The following is a 9,425-nucleotide window of genomic DNA, read 5'->3' as shown; positions in this document are numbered from 1 at the left end:
GAGGGGTGATCTCCTCCCTTATTCCCCCTCTTTGAGAATCTCACTCAACAGCGGGAGTTCTCACTTTCATTCTCACTACCTATGTCTTCTTGCAAGACAGATCGATTGATTCATATAGTACACTTGTGCAAAAGCATTTTGGTGAACTAAGGTAGCAGTGAAGCTTTTTATCATTTGAAGAAATACAGGCAGCAAACAAGGGAGCAGTAAGCAGGTTTCTATTACTATTATAACTCCTATTATAACAGTTTTATAAATCTATGCCACACTTGCATGGGCACATGTGCCAGTTTTGTCATATTTCTAACTATGTCTTCAACTACTTGTCCTTGATCATCTATGTGTAGACATCAATTAGTAAGGTTAAATTTTCTACAGACACTTCCTTCAGCTGCTAGCAAGTAGTCAAGAGCCAATCTATTTTGATAGAGAGCATTTCTCATCTGAGTTTCTTGCCAGGCCAGAATAGTCAAGGCTCTACCGGTCTTATTAGTGATTATTTCTAAGACAGCTTGTAACTGTATGATTCGGTTGAGCATGTAAAATGGGGTTCATGAGCCATCTTGTGCCCAAGTACCAGGCCTATAATATTGTATGATTCTCTCAGGGGGCCATTCATCATCTTTTTAATTTTTTATAGCTATGCTTCTCTTTTTGTGGGAAGCACCGACAGTGAAGCCCAGGAGTTCGCCTGTCTTTATGGGCAGTAGGAAGAAAGATGGTTTAATAGTGCCAATAACACAACTATCTCCCCACTGGTCAGGTAATTTGGTGTAAGGTCTATGCCCACACATCCAGTATAATCCAGTGGGGGCTGTCTAGTCCCAGTGGGACTCCAGGTGGGTCCACACGGTTTTCAATTTTGGGAATTTACTAAATGGATTTTTCTTAGTGTGGTTTGAACTCCACTACGTGGCTGTTTTTGTAGTATTATTATAATACAGATTTTGCCCAAGGCAGCTGAGCCTTCCCACAGGAAGTGTGAAGTCCTTCCTTACTCTGGCTATACAGTATTGTCTAATGATTGAGGCTTTTAGGACCCAGAAGTTATCAGGGTGATTCTTTTGGGCTGAGAATTCATCAGGAACTGGGTCTGTAGGTACTAATTCCCGGGCTTCCCATGCCATTGATCTCCCATTACAGTCCCTCTACATACATAACATGAAGTGACATTGAGAGACTGGGCTACATTCTCAACCAATTGCAAAAACAAATTTCTTGTTTTTCCTGGATTTTCTGGTACTGGCACATTCAGTTTATCACAGAAGGTTTGAAATACTGGCTCTGGAGCGCATTTATAAACTTCTTCTCAAACCACGATACTTACTTGAGGATCCAGTCCAGCCCCACTGATTCCTAGGGGTACAAGCTCCCCTTTTTTCCAGTGAGGATCAAGGGGGTTGGTTACTACTAGTTCTAAGGGGTTACACTGACTACTGGTACAGGAAGGGCCACTTTTCCCTTTCTGAAGGTGGACAGGGTCCTTTTAATTTTTTATCCAAGTAGACTAAATGACACAAGACCAGTATCCACATTCATTTCCCACACAGTCCTAATTCACGACAAATGTTCTTATTTTCTGCCATATAGCTTCTTTCCTAACTAAGATAACCACATCCTATCCATAACTTATTACTATTAATGACAGCACAGGCATCAAACTTCAAGGTGACTTGTTAGGGCACCCCTTTTTCTTTTGTTTTGGCTAACACTTTACTCGTATTGTTTATGAGCCCCCACCAGTCCTCAGTTCTTAATCTTATTTCAAAAACTGTGGTCATGGGAGGCTCAGATGGGTCATAACACACATCAGGTTGGTCATTTCCTGGGCTACATACCTTGCATAGAATACATTATACAAACAAGGTGTTTTTTTTGTTTTTTGTTTTTTTAGAGTCCTGATACACTTTATTATAATCATAAAATAATAGGACTGTAGCAACTTTGTGTCCTACGTCAGTGACTTGATGTATACACTGAGAACACTCCTCAGTCTGAGGAAGGTCAGTTAAAGTCCTTACTGTACAAGTCCAAATTTTAAGGAAATTGAGTCTCGCGATGAGTCTCCTCATGCTTCGGCTGTGCATGGACCAGTCTGCTTCCGGGTGTGACTGGAGCAGGGCTTGTCATCTTCTTCAGAGTCGCTTTGCAGGGGTTGGCGAAGTTGCTTCCGTACCCATACAGCTCACCAGTCTACCGATGTTCCAGGATGGTTTTGGAGGTTGGGCCCACTAGAATAAACTGAGTCCAACACCTCTACACAGTTTTGTTCCACTGGGCTCTCTGATACCGGGAGCAAGGTGGCAGGGTTTAGGGTATTGCACACTTCAATGATTATGTGGGGATTTTCACACAGCAAGCTTTGGGACTTGGTTAATCGAGCATTTGTTAATCAATGATGTCCTTTGGTAGTCATTAAAGTTACTACAGCATAGGGGGACTTTATATTCAGTTTTGTCTAAGGATTAGTTTATTTGCTTCTTGTGCTAACAGGGCCGTTGCTGCCAGGGCCCTTAGACATGGGGGCCAGGCTTTGGGAACCCTGTCTAGTTGTTTTGAGAGAGAGGCCACTGGCCTTGGCCAGGGCCCCACAGTCTGGGTTAAAACTCTAATTGCCATTTTTTTTCCTCTCTTTGACACATAGAGGGTAAAGGGTTTTGTCAGGTCAGGTATCCCCAGGGCTGGGGCCAACATGAGTATTTCTTTTAACTTACGAAAAGCTCTTTGCTGTTGGTTGTAATAGATGTAGTTTATTCAATCTACATTTTTATTAACTGTCACCTACCAAAATATTGACTCAAATCTTGCAGCTATTTGATTTCAAGCTTTAAATTGATCTGGTATTTCCTGTGGGACTCCAATTGCATCTAAATAGATGTGAGAGTCGAAAGACCCATAAGGGGCTTCTCTTGCTTTACGATGTCTTATTTGTCCTCCCTCTGGTTGATGAAATGCCAGGGTGAAAGGGATAGCCAAATGGACTAAAGCATAAGTGCCACTCCAGTTATTCAGCACAGTGCCCAGTAAAGGTCCACCACAATAGCATCACGCGTCTGCTCGGGGATGAACAACGGCTGACTGATTGATAAGCTCTTGAAAATTTTTAAGCTCACTGCATCCCTTCAGGTCTCCAACGAATGCTAACTTTCCTCCCTGTTGTGAGAGACATGAAGTGAACTCAGTGTCAGGAGACGGAGGCTGGATGGCTCTCAGGGGCTGACCTGCAGGGTGCTGAACTTTGGGATATAGCAGAGAGAGCTTGGCATGACTTACTACTCCAGGCTGTAGAATCCTAGAAAAGAGCTACTATGCAGCCCACCCCTGGTTGACTGGAGGACCACCTTTGTGGAAAGGGGACAATCTGGGTCTGTGGCCTGCTGTGTGCACAAGCATAACAATTGCTTTTGTTTAAGGTGCAGATGAAATATTTGATCCATTCCAACCAGGCATTTGCATCTTGGCATCCTGTCTTAATTACCAAAGTTTGTTTTAAGTCTTTAACTTCTATGATCCTCTAGTAAAGTGAATGCATTTTGGGAAATTACAAAAACCGGTTGGGGCAGTCCATTCTTGCTCTTTAGTGGTCCACAGAATGTTGGACCAACTATGGCATAAAAGCTCTACACTGGGGAGCAAACTCCTGGTTGACACTGGAGTCTTTATGAAAACTTCCCTGGATTAAATTGTCCTAATTTACTAATGCCCAGTCTGAGGAGAGTCAGGAGGGACAGAGGTACTTTTCTGAAATAAAGATCTGTCTTTGACTTGGCAAGTCCCCACAGGATACAACAAGACAAGCATTAAATGCAATAGTTTGAGGCAAAATTGACTTGGTTATGTTAATAACCAGATGGTCAGCAATAGAGAGAAGAAAGAAGAAAGAGTAATAGACTAGATGAAAAAGTTAAATTTTCTTTAGCTTTAGTTTGGTAAGGTTTTCCCCTGGGACTGTGGCCCATGACTCTGGAGTGGGTGGCGCTTTGACTCAGGTGTGATAAGTCCATCCCTTTTCTGCTGGTGCTGGTTTACTGGAAATTCTAGGGGTGGTACCTGTACTAAAAGTCTTTTAATTTTGAGGGAAAGGAAAGTGGAAGATAAACCAAGTATATAATTTTTAAGAAATTGACCTTTTGTTTTAAATGTGGGGACATTAGCAGTGGACTTTATAGTCCTTGGTGCCTTTCTACTGAGAAATTTCCTTTAGCATCTATTTTTATTAGTTTTCAGACCAAAGAAAGCCAAACATCATTTTATATTTAATAATGCTTCTTGTATGATTTTTATACCAGATAAGCTAAATTTTACCTTTATATTAGTGTGCTACTAATGTTAAACTTAGTTTTAATAAAACTTTGTATACATATTTATTTAATTTTTAATGTCAGACCATAAGGTAAGATTTTTATAGACTCTTTTTAACCTTTTATATTATTTGTTAAAGAGCAGGTTAGTGCTTTAATAAAAACCCATTGTGTTTTTACTTTAATATCCAGTTCACAGAAAAACTGGATGATACCCATTTAACTTTAGCTAATATGTTTACACACAGAATTTTTTTATTTTTATATATAGTTAACATTTTAAAACTTGCTTAAATCTTCAAAACAAAAATTCTTTTAACCTTTTAATGTAGGTAAAAATTTATATTCTTATGCTTCCTTATAATCCTTTTACCAAAGGTACATTTTACTTTCCTTATACACCTCACACATACACTGTTTTTTCAATAGTTTTACATTCAGGAGGCCTAGTTGCTTTTAAATTATACAACATTTCTTGCATAAATTCTTTTTTATAACTTTTTTTCCTCTTTCACAACTTTTGGAGACAATTCTTTGACCTGCCTCAACACTTTCTGACTTATTACAAGTATTTCTTTCTTTAAACAACCAGTTAATTTATTTCAGGACAAGCATTTACCATATAACACCCTTTTTACGTAAGTTCTGCCTCCCCTTTTTCCCCCCCTTTTTTTTTGGAAGATGATAACAATTCTTTTCCAAAGCAAATTTCTTTTATGTCTGTGGATTAGACTGTCTAAGGCCACAAGATTAGAAGTTACTATAATACATGTTACACTGTTAAATTTTAGCAAACTTTACTTTTGTTGAAAACCTTGTAAGTTTGGGTTTTCATTATCGTTTGCTGTTAATAAGAACTTGTTTTATCCAAATTAACTTAGAATTGGTATAGATGGCTTTTTTTTCTTCCTTCAATTACCTCAGAGGAACCCTCAGTCATCCTGTCCTGAAGGGTGTTCCTCCTAGGTCTGGTCAGACCTTTGTCTGGTAATTAAGATTTAAATCTCCTGTTAGGAAACCTGCTGGGGTTAAGGGAATTTTCAGTGGTTAATGTTAAATCATCCTATTTTTTTTTTTCTTAGGATACTTCTGAACTGGTGAAGTGTGCTCACAATGAGGTTTCCTCTAAAAGTTATTTTTTTACTTTTTTCTGTTAGCAAAGCAGTTGCTGCTACAAATTGAATGCATTTGGGCCATCCACAGGTTACTGGTTAAGGATTTTTGATAGGAAGGCCTCAGTGCTTTCGGGATATGCCCTTGTTTACACTGACAGCAAAGTGGTATTGGAGTGTTGTAGGGTTACAGAGAATACCTTTAATTATCAATTATAGGTTTTAAATTTACCTTGGTTTTAAAGGAATAGGGTACACTTTTTTTTTTCTTAACTACTTGTGTATCTCTCTCTTTGTTTCTGTCTTTGATTTTCTGTCTCTTTTTCTCTTGGACTTTCCTTTTGCCTCTCTTTCTCTCTCCCTGCCTGTCTCTTTCTCTCTCTCTCTCTCTCTCTCTTTCCTTGACTTCCTCTTTGTTTCTCTGTCTCTTCCTCTTTCTCTCTCTCTCTGCTGGTCTTTCCTTGCCTCTGCCAGCCACTTATGCTGCTGTTAGACCACTGTGGTGGAGCAGGGGGTCTAAAACCAGCTGCAACCAAATCTCTATGTACGGGAACCGGTCTGGGTGCCCTGGCTTACAAGTTACCTTGTGCCATACCTTTGAAACAAGGGACCTGTCCAGGCTTCTTTCTGATGGCCAACCCACCTCTAATGCTGGCCAGTCTATTTCACACAAAGTTCTAAGTTTTCTTGGTGTCATAGTAAGGGAGGAGACCACCCCTCATATTGTCTTATGCCCAATTTCTGCCTCCAAAGAAAGAAGAAGTAAAAACTATAAGGCAGAAATGAAATCCATAGGCAGACAGCCCAGTGCCGTGCCCTGGGCCTGGTAGCTAAAGATCCACCCCTGACCTAATTGGTTATGTTATCTACAGATTCCAGACATTGTATGGAAGAGCATTGTAAAAATCCCTGTCCTGTTCTTTTCTGTTCTGATTACTGGTGCATGCAGCCTCCAGTTATGTACCCCCTCCTTGCTCAACCGATCATGACCTTCTCATGCGGACCCCCTTAGAGTTGTGAGCCCTTAAAAGGGACAGAAATTGCTCACTCGGGGAGCTCGGCTCTTGAGACAGGAGTCTTGCTGATGCTCCCAGCTGAATAAACCTCTTCCTTCTTTAACTCGGTGTCTGAGGGGTTTTGTCTGCGGCTTGTCCTGTTACATTTCTTGGTTCCCTGACTGGGAAGTGAGGTGACTGGCAGATGGTTGAGGTGGCTTGTTAGGTGGCTTAAGCCTGACCTGTGGAACATTCCTGCGGGGGACTCCAACCAGCCCGAGTGGCAGGTCCTGAGAGCACTCCTGGGTAGGTATTTGCCCCGGTGGGACGCCTCACCAGAGCAATGTGTGCCAGGCCTCCGTGGAGGATCAACACAGTGGCTGAACACCGGGAAGGAACTGGTGCTTGGAATCTGGACATCTGAAACTTGGTAAGACTAATCTTGAAAACTTGCCCACTCCATTTGAGTGGAAGCATGGCCTGATCACCCATGGTGTGCCTTTATAGGCACTTTGGTTTTGGTTTTGACTTGCTTTAATTTGCTTGACAGGACTGGTCTTGGGAACTTGCCTACTCCATTTGAGTGGAAGCGTGGCCTGAACAACCACGGTGTGCCTCTACCAGCACTTTGGTTTTTGTTTTTGACTTGACTTGGATTGCTTGATGCTTTGGTTTTGGTTTTGACTTGACTTGGATTGCTTGATGCTTTGGTTTTGGTTTTGACCTGTCTTGGATTTCTGGATACTCTGATTTTGGTTTTGATTTTGGTTTGGTGTAGACTGCAAAAGTGTGTGTGTGCCCTTTTTATCCTTTCTTTGTTTTGTGGTGTGCGTGTGGTGTGAGCATGGTGTTTTGTCTCTAAGAAGCATGGGTGAGGCACAAATAAGCCCACCCTACTAGGAAATATGTTGAAAATTTTCAAGAAAGGATTTAAGGGAGACTATGGAGTACTATGACACCAGGAAAACTTAAAACTTTGTGTAAAATAGACTGGCCAGCATTAGAGGTGGGTTGGCCATCAGAAGGAAGTCTGAACAGGTCACTTGTTTCAAAGGTATGGCACAAGGTAACCTGTAAAGCCAGGGCACCCAGACCCGTTCCCATACATAGATGCTTGGTTACAGCTGGTTTTAGATCTCGCCACAGTGGTTGAGAGAACTGCAGCCATAAGTGAGACAGAGAGAGAGAGAGAGAGAGAAGAGAGAGAGGCAGAGACAGAGGCAAAAGGAAAGTTAGAGAGAGAGACAAAGTCAAAGAGAGAAAGAGAGAGATATACAAGTAGTTAAGAAAAAAAAAGAAGTGTACCCTATTCCTTTAAAAGCCAAGGTAAATTTAAAACCTATAATTGATAATTAAAGGTATTCTCTGTAACCCTATAACACTTCAATACCACTGTGTTGTCAGTGTAAACAAGGGCGTATCCCAAAAGCACTGAGGCCTTCCTATCAAAAATCCTTAACCCAGTAACCCATGGATGGCCCAAATGCATTCAATTTGTAGCAGCAACTGCTTTGCTAACAGAAAAAAAGTAAAAAAAAAAAAAAAAAAAAAAAAAAAAAAAAAAAACTTTTAGAGGAAACCTCAATGTGAGGTTCAGTTCAGAACTATACTAAATCAAAAAAGCAAAAAAGTAGCTTACTAACTCAAAAACATTAAAGTATGGGGCTTTTCTGTTAGAAAAAAAAAGGAAAAAAGGGGGGGCAGAATTTATATAAAAAGAGTATTATATGGTAAATTCTTGTCCTGAAATAAATTAACTGGTTGTTTAAAGAAATAAATATTTGTAATAATTCAGAAAGTTAAAGCATGTCAAAGAATTGTCTGTGAAAGTCATGAAAGAGAAAAATGTTATAAAAAAAGAATTTATGCAAGAAATGTTGTATAACTTAAAAGTAACTAGGTCTCCTGAATGTAAAACTAAAAACACACACACACACACACACACACACAAAAACAAAAACAAAAACTGTTTATGTGCGAGGTGCATAAGAAAAGTACAATATACCCTTGGTAAAAGAATTATAAGGAGGCATAAGAATATAAATTTTTACCTGCATTAAAATTAAAGATATGTATATTTTGTTTTAAAGGTTTAATCAAGTTTTAAAGTGTTAATTGGAAAGAAAATTCTGTGTGTAAACATTGGCTAAAGTTAAAGAGGTATCATCCAGTTTTTCTGTAAACTGGACTTTACAATACGAGCAAAACAGGTTTCTCTTAAAGCACCAACCTGCTCTTTAGCAGAAATTATAAAAGGTTAAAAAGAGTCTATAGAATCTTACCTTATGGTCAAACATTAAAAATCGGATAAATATGTCTACAAGGTTTTATTAAAATTAGGTTTAACATTAACAACACACTAATATAAAGGTAAAATTTAGCTTATTTGGTATAAAAATCATACAAAATGCATTGTTAAATATAAAATGGTATTTGGGTTTATTTGGTTTGAAAACTAATAAAAATAGGTGCTAAAGGAAATTTCTCGGTAAAAAGGCACCAAGGACTATAAAGTCCACTGCTAATGTCTCCACATTTAAAACAAAAGGTCAATTTCTTAAAAATTATATACTTGGTTTATCTTCCACTTTCCTTTCCCTCAAAAACTAAAAGACTTTTAGCACCTGTACCACCCCTAGAATTTCCGCAAACCACCACCAGCCTGAAGATCACGTTCTCATCAAAGGGTGAAAAGAAGAAAAACTCGAGCCAGCCTAGGAAGGAACCTACTTTGCGCTGCTAACAACCAAGGCTGCTGTTTGTACAGCAAAAAAGAATGGACTCATCATACCTGAGTCGAGAAAGCGCCACCCCCTCCAGAGTTGTGGGCCATAGTCCCAGGGGAAAACCCTACCAAACTAAAGCTAAAGAAAATTTCACTCTTTTCATCTTTCTATTACTCTTTCTTCTTTCCTTGTTCTATTGCTGACTAACTAGTTATTAACAAAACCAAGTCAATTTCACCTCAAACTATTGCATTTAATGCTTGCTTTGTTATACCCTGTGGAGACTTGCCA

This window comes from Macaca fascicularis, chromosome 2, assembly GCF_037993035.2.
Source record: "Macaca fascicularis isolate 582-1 chromosome 2, T2T-MFA8v1.1".
NCBI lineage: Eukaryota > Metazoa > Chordata > Mammalia > Primates > Cercopithecidae > Macaca > Macaca fascicularis.
This window is presented reverse-complemented; position numbering follows the sequence as displayed.